This window comes from Plectropomus leopardus, chromosome 2, assembly GCF_008729295.1.
Source record: "Plectropomus leopardus isolate mb chromosome 2, YSFRI_Pleo_2.0, whole genome shotgun sequence".
NCBI lineage: Eukaryota > Metazoa > Chordata > Actinopteri > Perciformes > Serranidae > Plectropomus > Plectropomus leopardus.
In genome coordinates, this window is record NC_056464.1 from 8,715,083 (window position 1) to 8,731,283 (window position 16,201).

General features: G+C 40.2%; 1 protein-coding gene across 4 annotated transcripts in view; it reads left to right on the top strand.

The window, feature by feature from the left end:
* The first annotated feature begins 429 nt into the window (after window positions 1-429).
* The window catches only part of cdk18 (cyclin dependent kinase 18), a 57,307-nt gene continuing 41,535 nt past the window's right edge, over window positions 430-16,201 (top strand). For all 4 annotated transcript variants that reach the window (XM_042499583.1, XM_042499590.1, XM_042499568.1 and 1 more), the window contains exon 1: window positions 430-661. The gene's annotated coding sequence lies outside the window, so the exon portion shown is untranslated. The remainder of the gene's footprint in view (window positions 662-16,201) is intronic.

Below are 16,201 nucleotides of genomic sequence, written 5' to 3' on the forward strand. Positions count from 1 at the left end.
AACAATGCAAAAATGTCCTCATTTTCCAAAAACCTCCTCACTCTGTTGGATCAAAAACACAGTCCTCACTATGTATCATGTACAATTTTTTTTTTTTAATATTCTTTCACATACACAAACTCACACATATGCTTTCATAGTTCTCACTGATGTGTGGCAATTCTGTCAACACCAGAGGCTGGCTGAAGAGGAGGAGGAGGAGGAGGACGCAGAGGAGGAGACCTGTGCTATGCTGAGTGGTGATTGGCTGTTGCCATACCAACGACGGAGGGCCGGGTCAGAGACTGGTGAAGGAGGAGCCGAAGGCTGGTTATAAAAGCCTTCCCAGCAGCACTTTCTCCTCTCCTGAGCTGTCTCTGTATCTAACATTATTTAGTCTGTTGTGCTGTCTGGCCGTTGAGGCGGCTTGCAGTGTTCTTGCGTGGAGGACGGAGGAAGAGTGGAAGGGTGAGCTGTCAGAGGAACTCGTGGGCAGATCCGTCCATTTTCCCCATCTTCCTGCCGAGCAGTCTGTCCATCACAGTGAGAGAGCTGCCTGCATCTTGTGGATTAATCCCAGTGTGAGTGACACCTGGGTAGGCGACGGAGACCTGAGTGGAGAGGCAGGAGTCTGCTTTCCCCCTCCGACCCTCCTGCGTGTGTGGATGACCTGTGCTCTTCTGTGAGTAGCTCTGCCGCAGCCACATCCACTCACATTTGTCATTCAGACGTTTTGACCTTACAGCATGGGTCAGGGGGCAGAGGAGCTAGAGACAGGGGTGCATTTTGCTGATTTGAAGCTGAACTTGTTCTTTTGTTTGTTTGTTTGTTTTAATAAGAATTCCTCATTGAATCTCTTAGCATCTGAAGGGGTTCTACTGCGCCCCACTGGGGTCTGCTGATTGCCAACTCTTCTTGGTCTGCAGTTTTATCTTGAGGTTGAACTTCACTGGTGCTCAGTATGTAATTAAATTCCAAGGTTACGCCACTGTACATAATATCAAAGTGATGTAAGTAGTATTATACTGTTGCTTGCTAATGAGAGAAATCACATATTGTTCCATGCATAACTATTAGCCATAGTCCTGTCACTAATGGGAATCCCAAATACAAGGTCATGCTGTAGCACTTGTTACTTATGATGACAGTACACACTGTACCTTAAGTTTAAGAGTGTGTCACATGATGAGCATGACGATGTAGTCTCTTTTGTGTCTGAATTTGACATGATTGAAATGTAAGTGTTGCTTTTGTTTTGGGTCCACTGCTGCCATAAGAACAGCATAAGATATCTGAAACCAACACACCCCCCCAACAACCCACTCACTCATCTACTTCTCTCTTCTCTGATGAGCCTCATGCATTAGTACACACTTGTAAACTGACTCTGGAACAGTAGTCATATAGGAAAGGCCATTCATATAGACAGAAGTCTGTCCATAACCACTGTACACACAACACTGTTTACCTGTAAGGGCCTGCGGGTTGACCTACGTAATTGGGTTTCTGGTGTGTGTGTGTGTGCGCGCATGTGCGCGCGCGCACATGCACAAAACTGGTTCCCTTTTCCATATCTTTGCCATGCGTTGCTTAATCATGCAGAGTTTAGACTGCAGTGAGTACAGAAGTTACTCTTATGGTGAAACGTGTTGCATCTTGAATACACTAAGACCTCTGAATTAATGTGTTTATTAATCATTATAAAGCTAATTTAGGGTCTTCAAAAGTATAATAGTGCTGTATTAAAGATACTTTGTTGTTTTTATTATATCTTACAACATGCAGTTTTTTTTAAATTAAGTTTTATTTTACACAGCTATGACATTTAATGATTACATTGGCAGATTGTTTAGATGACCATTTCCAAAAGCAATCATCCAATAATGACATTGCATGTCTGCCAATCTTTAGCTTTCTCAACATGCATGAGCAGTGTACATGAGGCTTTATAGGACTATATAATATCCCAAGTGTTTGCAGGTTTGTGTCAATTTTTCTTATCTTTCTATAATCAAAATACAAGAGCAAAGGTTTAAAAAAATGGATTTAACACTGTGTGTTATCTGCACTGGCATAGCTTAAACTGTTAATGTTAGCATGCCGTGCTAACTGGCTTACTTATATTAACTAATGGAGTACCATGTCATTAGCTAACTATGATGTTGGGCAATAGGTTACATCTGAAAAGTTCCCATTAAAAACAAACACATTTCCTACGTGGAAGCCAGTATGGCTATAACTAGTGTGGGGAATTACAAAAGTAATATGTTATCTTAGTATATTTCTTTTTAGCAGTAACAAAATAATATAACATGTTGCCAACAGGATTTGGGTAATTTTATTACATTTACAATGTCACGTAATGCTTTACCACAATGAATAAAGTGTTTACGTTTTTAATATATCCACAATGTGCAATTTCTGCTGGTGCGCTATCAGAAAAAATATCCCCCAATGTTTTTTTGTGTCTTGTCATGTCATTATAGTTTACGTCATAGAAGGGTGCTGGTGATTGGCACAGTATGTTGGTTAATCAAATGAATTAGACAAATGTAATTTTGTAGTTCCATAAATATTGACTGTCTGTTTCATATCTTGCATCACCTCACTACTATTTCAAGTTAAATGCAGAACACTGAATTTGGACCCCAACTATGCTGACTTTAGGATTAATACAAAATGATAATAATATGCCAAACGTCATAATGTTACCAAACTGTCATTTATTTTTTTTGTCTGTTCAATAGTTTGTCAGTCTTTGGCAGCTTTCAATCTATATTTAATGTTTCAATTGTTCATAATCTTAATTCCAGATATATGATGTGTACCTGCCTCAGTTGATAATAGTACAGTTACATTTTTTAACAGTCAGCCTTTTGCCTCTGAGAATGGTTGATACTGTAATTTTGAGTCCAAAGTAGCAATCTTTTGCCTTAAGATGCTGCAGCTGAAGCACAATGGTTATGTTTACATAAGCAGCTTATTATTGAGTCCCTGATTCATCGCGCAGCCCTGGGCCCACTCAGCCATGATAATGCGAAGATAGACCCTACCATATTTAACAATAGCCCTGGCACCAGCACTAAACCCCACTCACAGATGAACAAACACATGCAAACATTTGGTCAAACACAGCAAATGGATGGCAGTTTGCGTTACACACAGCACTGAGTCTCCCGGCTACTGTGATGAAACACTGAAAGGTTTATTTTCACAAAAAAAGCTTGTCTTCTAAAGCATTTAACCTATCATCGCCCAAATCGGCTCTTATTTGTATCCAAAAGGCATTACAATGGCTGTGTTCTGGTGGCATAGTCTGCTGTTCAAACAACACAAAGTTCACCAATGTCAGATATCTTTGTGTTGTAGTGTTTTTCTATGAAAGAGTGAACTGTGTGGGCAGTGTGCATTTGTATTTGCAGGTCACTGACACTATGAAATGCAGGTGAAGCACATTTTCTTTTATTGTTGCCATTTTGAGATGCCAGCATGCAATATTGTAAGTAGGTCCAAGGAACATTTGTGTTGTTGTAACTTTCCAATCTCTAAAGTTAATCTGCAAGAAAACGCACGCAAGCTATACCAGTACATTATTGCTCTGTTTTCATCTGACAATACTTCTTCTTTGGTTACTGCACGGTTGAATAAAGTGTAATAAACCCATTGTTTAGTGACAGCTAGCAAAGTAATTTAGTAATTTTTCACATTAATAAAGTCTCGCATGATGCACTGCAGTTTTCTCACATAGATTCACAGTTACATTTACATACAGTGTACAGTCAGTGTGTTAATGCAGTTCCTTTCTCTTAAAACATTTGCAAAGCCACTTTTTAATGGCACAATATTATCATCCATGTTTACTAGCTTGCATCTTCCTCCTTGTCTTTGTTGGCTCATAGAGAACTCTTGTAACGAGTCCTAAAACCTAGACATGAGTTAACATTTCAGCACCTTCAGTTTCCTTGTCTCAAAGTCAACAGATGTTTTTGAATGGGTTTTTGGTTAAAAGCCTGAAATGCAGTTTCTGCTGGCAACAGTGTATCAAAAACGTAAGGCATTGCATAATGCAAAGTGGAAGTAAACATTAGTACCAAGATTATATATATAATTTATTACCTACAATGTTTTGTTCTGTTATTACCCATATTTGTTTTTATCTAAAAAAAAGCATGGACCGATTACTAATGAGACCAATACACATTCTTGTTTTCCAATGATTTCTCATCCGACATCTCTTTTTTTGCCTTCTTCATCTTCTCTTTCCAACCCGTAGAACATGACGTGCCCACTGATGTCTTCACGCTTTGCACTTCAGGTTAAGAAAATCCTGCTGTTTTTTGGTTCCAGTTTAGAACCAACTTTTCTCGCACCAAACCAATATATTTTTGCTCAAAATGCTCCGAAAGGGTCAAAATTAGGAGCTGGGCGGGCACCGGTACAGAACTCATTGCATGTTGTTGGGTAAGGGGTTATAGTGTTTCTCAAGTTGGACATCACGAAGCAGACTCGTGACCAAAGTCATTCATCTCTAGAGCGGTATTTATTACTTGTTGACATAACAGATCTGCCTCAGTTGCTGTATGTTGTTATGAAAGTTGTTGTTACTACAGTATTGCACTGTGGGATATTTGTGTTGACGTGATGTCCAGTGTTTGCATACAATTGTACACCACAAATGGTGTGCAATTCATGTGCTATTGGTTTCATAGTTGGGTTTGGACACTAAAACTAAAAAAACTACTAAGGGCCTATGTCCGTTGGCATTTTCAGTTGTTCCCGTTGAGAAGCAGGCGTCTCGAGAAAAAACGTTGCACCTGGCCTTGATTTTCAGAATGCTCTGCCGTTTTTGTGCAGCCACTTCAAGCACTTCCAATTGAAAATCTTGGAATTTTTTGCAAGGCTACTAACAAAACAGAGACAGAAAGGACTGTCTGTGGAGGCAGATCAGCAGGTGGACACTGGATGATGCTGGTGAATGTTGTGCTTTTTCTCACCGTACCGGTGTAAGCTTGTTCACTGTGTTGTCAGCCCTCTATTAACGTAGTGTCATGTTAGCTTACTAGCTAATGTCATGCTGAGATTTTGTTGTCATAGAAACAAAACCCACATGCAGGCTTTTTGTCTGATTGTTAAGGTTCAACACGTCGGTACTGATGTGCTTTACACATAAAGCTTTTGTTGGCATTTTTATAATCCTCAGAGAGAGCATCATAGAAACAATTAACAGTTATCTTAGCTCAAGATCAGTTTACTAGCTTATGCAGCATTCAACCCCATTTCACAGTGTTTACTCCTACAATTGATAACTCCCTTATAATTTGTCATATTATAGTAACAGAATATCGCAAGATATCACCAGTGGTACATTTGATATATTGTTTAACATGATCAAGTTTCCTCTCAGTGCCAGATCATGGTTAGATACGGTCTTTGTGTGCAGTAGCTACTCCATCCCATTTCACTGCCGCTGCCAGGGTCACACTGAATTACTAAAAAAAGATCTAAAGGGCCTCAAGTGTTGCTGGGCATGCTTTCCTCACTCACGTCCATTCTGCTTCAAAAGCTCTTCACAGGTGGGCGGGCAGTGCATTCACAGCAGAGCTATCCAGCTAATTTAAAAATGTCTACGCTATATGTGGTTGCTAATCCTGTATAAATAATTATGTTGTTTTCAAGGAAAGCTGGCAGACACACATGCTGTAACAGGAACTGTCTGGTGGAGAGAAGCTGTCTGATAATTTTAATAATTGGTTTGGCATCCTGAAGTCAAAGATTCAATTCACTGGGCAGGAGGTTAGCCAGTGTGTTCTTTAACTGCTGGGCTAAGTGCTGTGTTTGGGCGCTTTACATAATAACATCCCTCTTTCTCCCAAGTTGCTAGTCTAGGGCTGCAGCTGTGATGGCTTATTAGAGGTTGGCTCGCGCACTGACATAGGCAGAAGCCACCTTGGGAAATGTATTATGTGTTGTGTGCAAGTGGTGTAAGGTAAGCTGTGAGTCACAGAGCTGCTCCTGTCAGAAGTGGGACCGCAAGCCAAAACCTGAGGGAAAAGTCCCAACAACTCACACGTCGGAATAATCACACACACATAATGTGATGTAAAGCAATCTGACAGATGCAAAGGTCTGAAACTCTGACACATGTTTCTGACATTAAAACTGAAAAAGATTTGTATCTGCACTATTAAGTCATGTGTAACTAATTTAATGGTGGTGGTTTGTTTTGTCTGCAGTCAAATCATTAATAAGAAATTCAGAATGTTTCTTTTAGCGAAAAAAAAAATCTCCAAAATGCAAATAGATTAAACATCTGCCAACCATGCAGAGGTTAGATTCATGAAATACATTTTGCCCAGCTGTACTGTAAGTGTTTGCAACATTAAGCTTGTGAAGATTAACCAATACTTAAACATCAGTATACAACCACAGATAAAAGCCACCTACCTCCTAAAGAAAATTCCAAATTGAGAAGAAATCAGTGATGGGCTTTTCGAATAACTTCAGTAATTGCACTGTGCTATTACATAGTTCTTGAATACTTGCAAAAAAAATGTCTAATGTATGAAGAGGAATTTATATTGGCCAAAAATGGAAAACAGGTACAATTTGGAATTTATGTATTAAACAACTAGGCCTCAATTGGCTTTCTAAACCATAAGTGCAAAGTCAATATAAGAAAAACTTTCCTTTGCTAGACACAGTGCTGAAGGACCATCTCCAAGCTGCTCTCCTCCGGGTCAGCTCAGCATCTGCAGTTTTTAACTATTTTAGATTTAAAAAAAAAAAAAAAAAAGAAAGAAAAGAAAAGAAAAGTTGTGTTAACATCTTGATGGTTGGGTGGCAATTACTCTATACCTTGACCAAATACTGACATCCAAATTGAGTACTTAAGTGCTCATGCCCACCCGTAAAAGAAATGGCCTACTCTGCTGTGTATTTTCCATTTACAGTTTGCAATATAACCACTAATCTTGCTACTAGCTGCTGGGAAGGCTGAGGTGTAAGAGCGGGTCATCCTCTAACCCGAGGGTACGAGTTCAATCCCCAGCTCCTCTGGTCAACACATCAAGGGACCCTTGGGCAAAATACTGAACCCTAAATTGCTCCTGCTGACTGTTCCATCAGTGTGTGAATGTGTATGAATGGTAAAAAACCATACCAGTAGCCCCTGCCATCAGTGTATGAATGTGTGTGTGAATAGGTAAATGTTACTTGCAGTGTAAAAGTGCTTGGAGTTCTTGAACAACTAGATAAAGCACTACACACATGCAATTCCATTTACTCCCCCCAAAAAAGTAGTAAGTGGATAAAACAATCAGCACAAGGCAATTCATGTTAGTGGTAGCTGCTAACAAAGGCCAAGGCCAAGGCCATGTTGCCTTGTTGAAAATACCACATTTACTGAACCTAATCTTTATAAAAAAAAACATTTTAGTAGAAATTGTATACTCCTTAGTAAAACAGTTTAACAGTTGGGGGGCATTGCTAATGTAGTATGTGTCCAGATATGTATCAAATTGCATGGAAGGGAAAGATACATGAATGCTTCTGAAGAACTGATGTGGCTGCCGCGATACATATCAGGGAAGAGGTGAGTTCAGGGGAAGCGATATTATCACGAGTACACACACGGTGCGACTGCTAAGCCCTGTAAGTCCACAAACACAGATGCTTGTGGCATTCAGTGTTTATGACAGGGAAAGTTAAAACTACTCAGAAAAAGTTCAGAAAACTGTGGCTGAACTTAATATTTCTTCCTGTCAGCAGGAAGTTCTCCAATCTTATTTTACAGTTTGGCCTTTTGGCCTTGCTCAAGCAATTTCATGCTTTCAGTCACAACGGACGTCGATTAGACTGAGACTGTCTGGGGATGATAACTGTCTGTGTAGCTGCTCTCCCCTCTTCCAAAATAAATAAATAAATTTCTCCCACTTTCTTTGTCTTTTTATCTCCTGACTCTTCCTCTTTGATTCCCTTTCTTCTCTTGTCCTTTACCCCTGAAACTTTTTCCTCTACAAACCCCTGCTTTTCTCACCCCCATGAGAGCAATTTGCTGTTTTGTTTTTGGGGTTATTTTGCAGCTAAAATTACCAGCAGAGACATTTTCAATTTGAGATGTGCCTCACACACCTTGAAACATCAATGACCACTTGCGTTCGTATTTTGGAAGGTTGAGCTCAGGTGTTGACAGCCTATAGACAGAGAAGAGACACTGTTAGAGACAGTAAACCAAATTCTCAGCAAACAGTAGGTGGGTTTCCATAATGGATTTGTGCAAAACTTAGGTAATATTTTGGAAATGTCGATAAATCAAATTGCGAGATGACTGAGTTTCCATTTAGTGATGTTATGTGACTTCTCACACGATAACATTCTAAGAAGCATGGCTGATTACATTTCTTTGACATTTGTATGACTGTCCGAATATATTAGCAGCCAGCAGATTTTCGAGCTTCATCATGGAGCTTTGACCGATCATGCAGGTGCTCTTTTGTTAATTCTCTGCATCTTTAAGACTTTAAGTCACCATCAGCACAAGGCTAAGGTCGAGACAGCAGGAAAACACCCACTCACATGAACTCCTACAATATGGACATATGTGCAAGAGTATGTGTGGATGCAGCAGATTCACAGATAAAAATATGTGTGAAGTAACACCAACAACATGAAAGCAACCCGTTCAGCAAGATTAGCTTTAGCCTTTATCTTTGGCAATAAGCACTTGTGTGTGGTGTTTTTTTTTACTGCACTTACCACAGGTTGTCTGATTTTTCAGGCATGATGACTATTACAATGTTGCTCATGCTGTTACCTACTTGGACTTCTGACTGACCCACTTCAATTTTTGTCCATATAAATGGACATAATACAAAGCCAATGTGCAAATGTGCTTTGTGGACATGCAGGTTTATGACCATGTCCACAAGACACAGCCCTGCTTCAGGTCAGGTATCCAACATGTATGAAATGTCTCAAAATAATAACTTTAATGTTCTGCCTAACTGAAATTTTTGAACAGCGCATGGTTATTATAGGATTTGTGGTTTCAGGTTGGGCCACAGATTTTGTGCTGACTGGTCAGTGTAGGTTGCGCAACCAGTTCGTCATATGTGTGGGTGATGAGGCAGGTTTGTCTTGAAAATCAGACCCATTCAGGATTCCACCTCAAGAGTTCTTGTTACGGGGTGCTGGGGTAGTGGGGTTGTTATTAAAAGCCATTTTATCTAAGATCCATCTATGACCACATTGTTATCATTAACCATATTGTCAGCCGGAAGTCAAGCACATCCTCAGTAGGCATTGGGCCTCCAGGGTTGTGCATAGTCACTGATTCCTTTTCCAATTGTCATTGATAAAATCTCCTAGATTTGGAGAGTGTAGTAGCTGCAGGCAGTGGTAGTCGGGGATGTTTTGTTGCAAGTGTTTGCAAGTGAACTCTTATTCCTCATTCCAACTTTGGATCACTTTTAAAAATAAGGAAAATGTCATAGAGGACAAAGCTAAGGAGACAGCTCTCTGGGATCCATGCTGAGGTCCTGTGCAAACAACATTGTATGAAAAAAATATTCACTTGAAGCTAGTGTTGTGAAGCAGTTGGGTGCCAACGATGTGGGATTTGGCAAAATAAATGCGGGGTCATCCAGCAAATCCATTAAACCTGGTTCAGTCATCCAGCATTTACTGCATTAGCCATTTACTTATGTACAAGTACACATTCCAGTTACCTCAAGATGAAAAGAAAGACATTAAACTTCAGAACAGTGAAATTCTGGCCCAGCCCAGTCGCCAGAGGAAAATGTTGGTATTGTACATTTTTGCAAACCATGAATATGTTCCATTTGAACGTTTTCGTGAGTGTCATTGTAAGGTGGAGGTACATGACACCTTGGCAAGATGCCTGCCAAGCTGCAAACCACTTTTCAAGACCAACAAAAACAGTTGTTTTTTAAGCATGTCATTGCTGTATCTCCAGTATATTTTAAACCATCAAACAGGGATGTTTTTTAAGACGTGTTGCTGGATTTTCACTAAGGAAGGTGCCACAAAAAACATTGGTTATTTCACCAAGATATCACAGCATTTCCAGCTGAGATTTTGCCACCAAAACCTTGTATAACTTGATCCTTTCGCAACCATAACCAAGTAGTTTGGGGCCTAAATCTAATCAACGTTAAACATAACATTGTTGAATCGTGAAGAAACGCACAGTTTCAACATATCTGCTGCATAAAAATGTGCAAATGTTAGGTAGCATGGTTTGCAAAAATGTGTAATGCCAACATTTAGATGCATGAATGGATGATTAGAATTTACTCTGATGCACCAAGCACATGGGAGACAGAAACAAAAGAGCTACCATGACACGTGTGGCCTGTTGCACAAACCACGGTGGCCTGTGATACAACAGGCCAGTCTGATGTTGACCCCGGCGCTGTTGTTATTCACTCACAGCCACTGGACACAGTGGGCCTACTGTTCACATGGGAGCAGGGGGTGACATGCAGACGGACACAGAGAGGAAGACAGAGGGTTTTATTGTTGCTGTCAACACTGAATTTTTCTGCCTGTGACAGCTCCATTACGATATCCTCAGTAAAACTGTACTGAGCGAGAATCTGAGGAGAAGCAAGTTAAATGAGAAGCCAAGGATTTTGAGAGATAAACAAATGAAGAAAATACGAGGCAGAGAAAAGCAGAGTGTGATGTATAGCCATGTAGCAAAGCAAATAATGCAGTGATTGTTGTCTAGTGAGGCCTGACTGCAACAAAAGAAGGGATGGAAGGAAACAAAAGCTCATCTTTATTACAGCACGGACACAAAGAGAGAGAGAATGTGACATCATATTTCTGACTACAGTCTTTGTGTAACATATAACAAAGATGTCAAGCAAAAGTGTGCTGGAGTTTTCATAATTGATTAGAGGGACATGGGCACAAGCTCAAGGCTGGTTACTATCTGTCAGGGCTTTAGTTTTTCTCCACAACACTGCACAGAGAGGTGTCTGGCAGAATTGATTATCAGAGTAGGACAGTGGGAAGGGTTTCATCTGTCTCTTGAATCATCGCACTCATTGCAGATGGGGCTGAAGCCAAGTCTCTGTAACATGCATAAGAAGAATGTTTAGGGTGCAACTGCAGCCTCTAAGGTAAAAGCAAGGAATTCAAAACTGGCTGTAGTCCCAACTTCCTCTTTAGTTGGACTATGTTTTTTTAAGCATTTTTTAAGCACTGTATAAAGATGGACGACATACCAACAAGTGTAACTTTTCAGTCTTGATCGCCCCCTGGTGTCAGACTGCAGTGTAGGTCATAAAGCCCGCCCCTCCATGTTAGTGAATGGGGCATAGGCCAAACTAAAAACTCAAAGTACATGCCAAATGCATTTTTTCTAAGGATGGTTTCTGTCACTGAATGTAGATCTCATCACTCTCATGTTTGTTGTTGTTATAAGTTTGGTTTTAATGAGTTATTCAGTCGTTCAAAAGGGGATTTTCTGCGATGATTGACAGCTGTTACAGCCAAACTATACACATGCATTCAATGGGGCTGCTCGCGATTCTTGGACAGATGTTTTGGCGTCAACTCCCCCACAGTGGATGTCGCTACTGCGCAGACTTCTCTCAATGACATCACCATTGCATCTTGGATATTTTAACCCCACTAAAGCATAGTGGGGGTAAGTGGGGGCGTGTCATCCATCTTTATATGCAGTCTATGATTTAAAGGCAACAATCCTATTGAGGGCAGAGTTTATCTCAAAGCTTTGTTTTGAATTCATGAGAATATAATCTGCTGATGATCTGACCTTCACAAAGCTCTGTGTGTTATGGACTCAACACGGATATGATCATCCACAAACTCAGCTGATGTTCAGGCGTTGTGGGTCTCAGTTTCTTTGACCCCTCCTGCATCAAAATTCTGTCTAATGGAGAAAATGATTGCTTTCAGATGACAATGTGGAGGGTGTTGCTTGTCGTTGTCCTGCCATGCAGTTTCCCTCAGACCCACTGACCCTTTTAGCATTCTTTAAAGTTTTTTTTTTTTTTGCAAACGCTGCTCTCATCAATCTTGTTTGCAGCAGCAGGCAGCTGTTTTCAGAGAAAATGCTCTCAAGCATTTACCATGAGACTCACACAGTTGAAACTCACATGAACAGACAGACAAAGTGGCACAGCACAACCTTCACTTTATTGGCAAGAAAGTAGGTGATATGCGTGTACGTGAAATTTTTAGCTAAAGCCAGCTAGCTTTTGGCTAAGCATTAATACTGGTTGTGGGGGAAACAGCTAGTATGTCTTTTTCCAAAAGTAAAAAAGTAGCACATTGAAAGTTCACTTATTATCACATTTTGTTTAATACATATGAAATCTAACAGAACCTGTTGGCTATTACCTCCCGTCCTTATGCTAAGCCAGTTTAGCCAGCACATATCCCGAGATGGTTTTCCTATAATCTTTATATTTGCAACCAGAGAAAAGCACAATTTGTACATTTGTTTTCTCTGTCAATGAAGTCAAAAACTTCCTTGAACAGAATTCAAAAAATAGTCTTTTAGATTGTAATGAAACATGCAAGGTCTGCTATACAGAATTATTTTAAGACCTGAGGCAAACTTCATTCAGCCATGTACTTCATGATTCACAAAGCTAAGGAACTTTATCTCAGTTACTTACAGAAACAGCTGAAGGCAACTCTAGCTTAACAGTTTACCTGCTGATTTAATTTATAAATTCTGTATGAACTCTGTAAGCGCCCATTATGTAGTGGATTTCTGTATGTTATTGACAAAGACCTGCATTATCTCCATTATATGTCTGTGTTGTTGTTGGACCGTGGCTGGATAATGGCAGCAAAAATTGGATTAGCTGCATTACAGACTAAACACACCAGCTGTTTAACCGTGATTCTTTCTCACCACTCTGGTTCTGTGAAGCAACGCTGTCACCACCATTCGTCTCCTTTAGGGAAAATTTGTCTGCATGTGTGTGTTTGCATGTGTGTGTACACACACAGTTGCACAAGCACAGCTGTATTTTCAGTCTACATGAACTACTGGAGCACACAGTAATGTAACCTCAGGCCCAAGGTCAGTTTTAGTGCGTATGACCCATCGCGCACACACACAGATGAAACAGACAGATGTGTGCATGTGCTTCTCTGTATATCTCTCTCTTACACTCACAGAGACACGCACAAATTGTCCAATGGCATTGAAAAAAAGCAAGGTATGAGAAAAATGAGAGAACAAAGCAATGTTAGGAGGATTTCCTCACATTAATTGTGATGAATTCATTTCTGAGTGATGTAACTAAACCACTCTTTGCTCGCAGTCAAGTGTTTGATCTCTGTTGTGAGGCTGAAAGCAGCTCTTGCTCATTTCTTTTTTGAAGTCTGAAAAGCTTTGCACATGAAACAAACATATGACTGTGTCATTAAACATTTAGATGCATTCCCTCCTCACTTAGTGTCTCCGTGTAGGTACAGTATAGCCTGTCCATGCATCTCTGCTGTTAAAATTTTACTTTATAGTTTGTGTTACTGTGATGCCAGGTCACAGCTGAAATGTTTTTTAAACCATCAACATAAGTACCTCAAGGTTTTTACTATTATGCGTCCTTTTCCATTGCACAGAAAACCCACTAACATCTGTTAACATCTGGATTTTTAATTTAATAAGAAGGTTACAACCAGCATGAGTATGACTCCACAGTTTTAATGGGTATTTATCAGCTCCAGCTGGTGAGATGCAATGAAGTATCACCACAAAATGCTGTTTATGCCCAAGCAGCACTCAAAAATCATTTCAAACTTAGTGTGCACTGAGTTTGAGAGAGAGGCTGAATAAGTAACAGATAAAAATAGAACCATCGTAACATTTTCACTGGCTTCCGTGCTACTGTTTACTTACCTGTTTTCCACCCTGTCAGTGACTTTAAGGGTGACACACTAGTAAAAAAATAAAGGTAGAATTGCACATATCTCTACTGCTGAGCCGTGTACACTGCTCCAGTCTACTGGCAATGGGAGGGAGTCCATCGCCTATTTTTAATTTTTTTCTATCTCCATATTTTCTGTATAGGCACCCAATTGCAGAGGAGAGATGTAGATGGAGTAGATGCATGTCGGTGTATGTGAATGGTCATGTGATTTGCATTTTCAGACATATTAGTATGGACGGAGATTATTTCTGAAACAGGGCTTCACTTTCAAACAGTATTTAAAAGTGAAAACATAGTGTGGATGTAGCCTTAGTTGCTCCCTGCATCTCTGTCTTTGCTCCCTCCCTCCTGACCCTCGCAGAGATCACAGCTTGTGTTGGCAGCCCGTCGGGCTGTCAGAAACAGGAAGCTGCTGTGCCAGGTTTCGCTGGAGAAACACAGCGGTCAGATGAAGCTGTGGTCTCACTGTTAGTGGGCTAATGGTTTGTCCTGTCACTGCGCCAGAGCGTTTTTTTCTTTTTCTATCTTTTTTTTTAATGGAATCTCAGGGTCAATCAGTCATTCATTCAGTTTCATCAAACTGGGCAGAGGGGAAAAAAGGGAAAGAGAGAGTTAGAGAATATTTGCCTGCGGTTTTAAATCTGAGCACATGCACATGTGAACTCATCCCTCAGCATGAGTCAACGGTTGTGTATCCTCATGCCTGTGCTGTATGCCTTATATGTAGATAGATTGTTGAGTGTGTCATATTTTCTGATGACTGTGCCCACTGACCTGTATAAAACAGTGAAGCCCATCTAAACAGCCCCGCATCTTTTCCATTAGCTGGCCCCATTCTAAATGAGTACACATGAGGGGGGTTGTGTATATTCATTTAGCCGGAGCTGCATGGGTCACTGGACAAATGACATATGGCTTTTTACTGAATCAAACACACTCCTCCTCGAACCCCTCAGAGGCAACCACCACTGAACTGCTCCACCAGATTTGGTCCTTGGCCAAAAGAACAATATTTTGTTTGTATAGGGCAGTTCTTATTTTTATCCATTCCTCCCACTGCAATAGCTCCAAGTTACTCACTGTGTTTTCATGTACTTATGTAACTGGGTTACTGTTGCATTTCAGCATTTCTTTAACGTCACAAATGAGAAACCTGGTTTCAATGAGGGAAGGGCATGATACTCAGAGCTAGATATCTCCTTGAGAAAGTAGTTTTCTTCTTGGCAAACTTCCCTTTCTTAAACTTGAGTGTCCCTTTTTTTAATTATTCTTTGTCCTCTCTAAATTTTAAATTTTGCGGATCTGTGAACGCAGCACAGACAGAGCTTTCCATGAGTTCTCTTTTCCCTCAGGAGCAGTTTGAGGAACTTGAGTTGCTGGGCAGATCTTTCTCTAATATTCGCTCAGATCAATGGATAAGAGGGGCAGCCACTGCAGAGGGAGTGAAAGCAAACTTTTAGACACAGCACAAATAATAGTGATGTTTCACTTTCATGTGCCTGACATTCTGCTGCTCTGTCTGTGCCCAGAGTACGCTCTGTGCCCTGAGAGGTCCAACGAATAACCAAACAGTATGTATAATCCATTAGTGCTCCTAATGAACAGTCCAGCACCAAAAATATAAAATCAACACAGGGTAGCAGAAGTTTTGAACATGGCCATAGATAAATGACGAGTTTGGAATAAGAAAGAAAGAACAGGCTGGACAGACTAACACTCTAATGTGGTTTTCTGTCAGTCGTTAGCTCTCCAACTACAGTAGGTCACCAGATGTGTGTCGTCCCCATGTCCTTAGGTCACTTAAACTGATTTCCGCTGGTAACCTGGCTTCTTGTGTGAATGTAAACATGATTTGGTGGGACTGTACTTGCGTTGTCACAGTACCTTGTGGAATTACTAACTACTATACAGTGTCTTGAAAAATATGAATATTTAATATCATTTTGATACAGTATCATAAAGTTGACATTTAGGGCATGACATTAATTTCTTTTAATTAACAGATAAATATAACACAGCTATAACATGACAAGAACGTGTCTTTTCTTGGTTAGTAGCAAAGAACAGCAGAATGACTGCAGTGAACATTAATAATAAGAGAGAGCAAGAGACAAGCTAGTGGTGTAATCATACTGCTGAAAGCGAGTATCAGAACAGTTTCAAATCATCAGAATCACTATCAATACATCTGTATTTGCAGACAGATTGTACATTTACTTCAAAACTACAAAATAATCTCATATCAGTAAGTTTTACTGCCTCTGATGAATAAATGTGGCTAA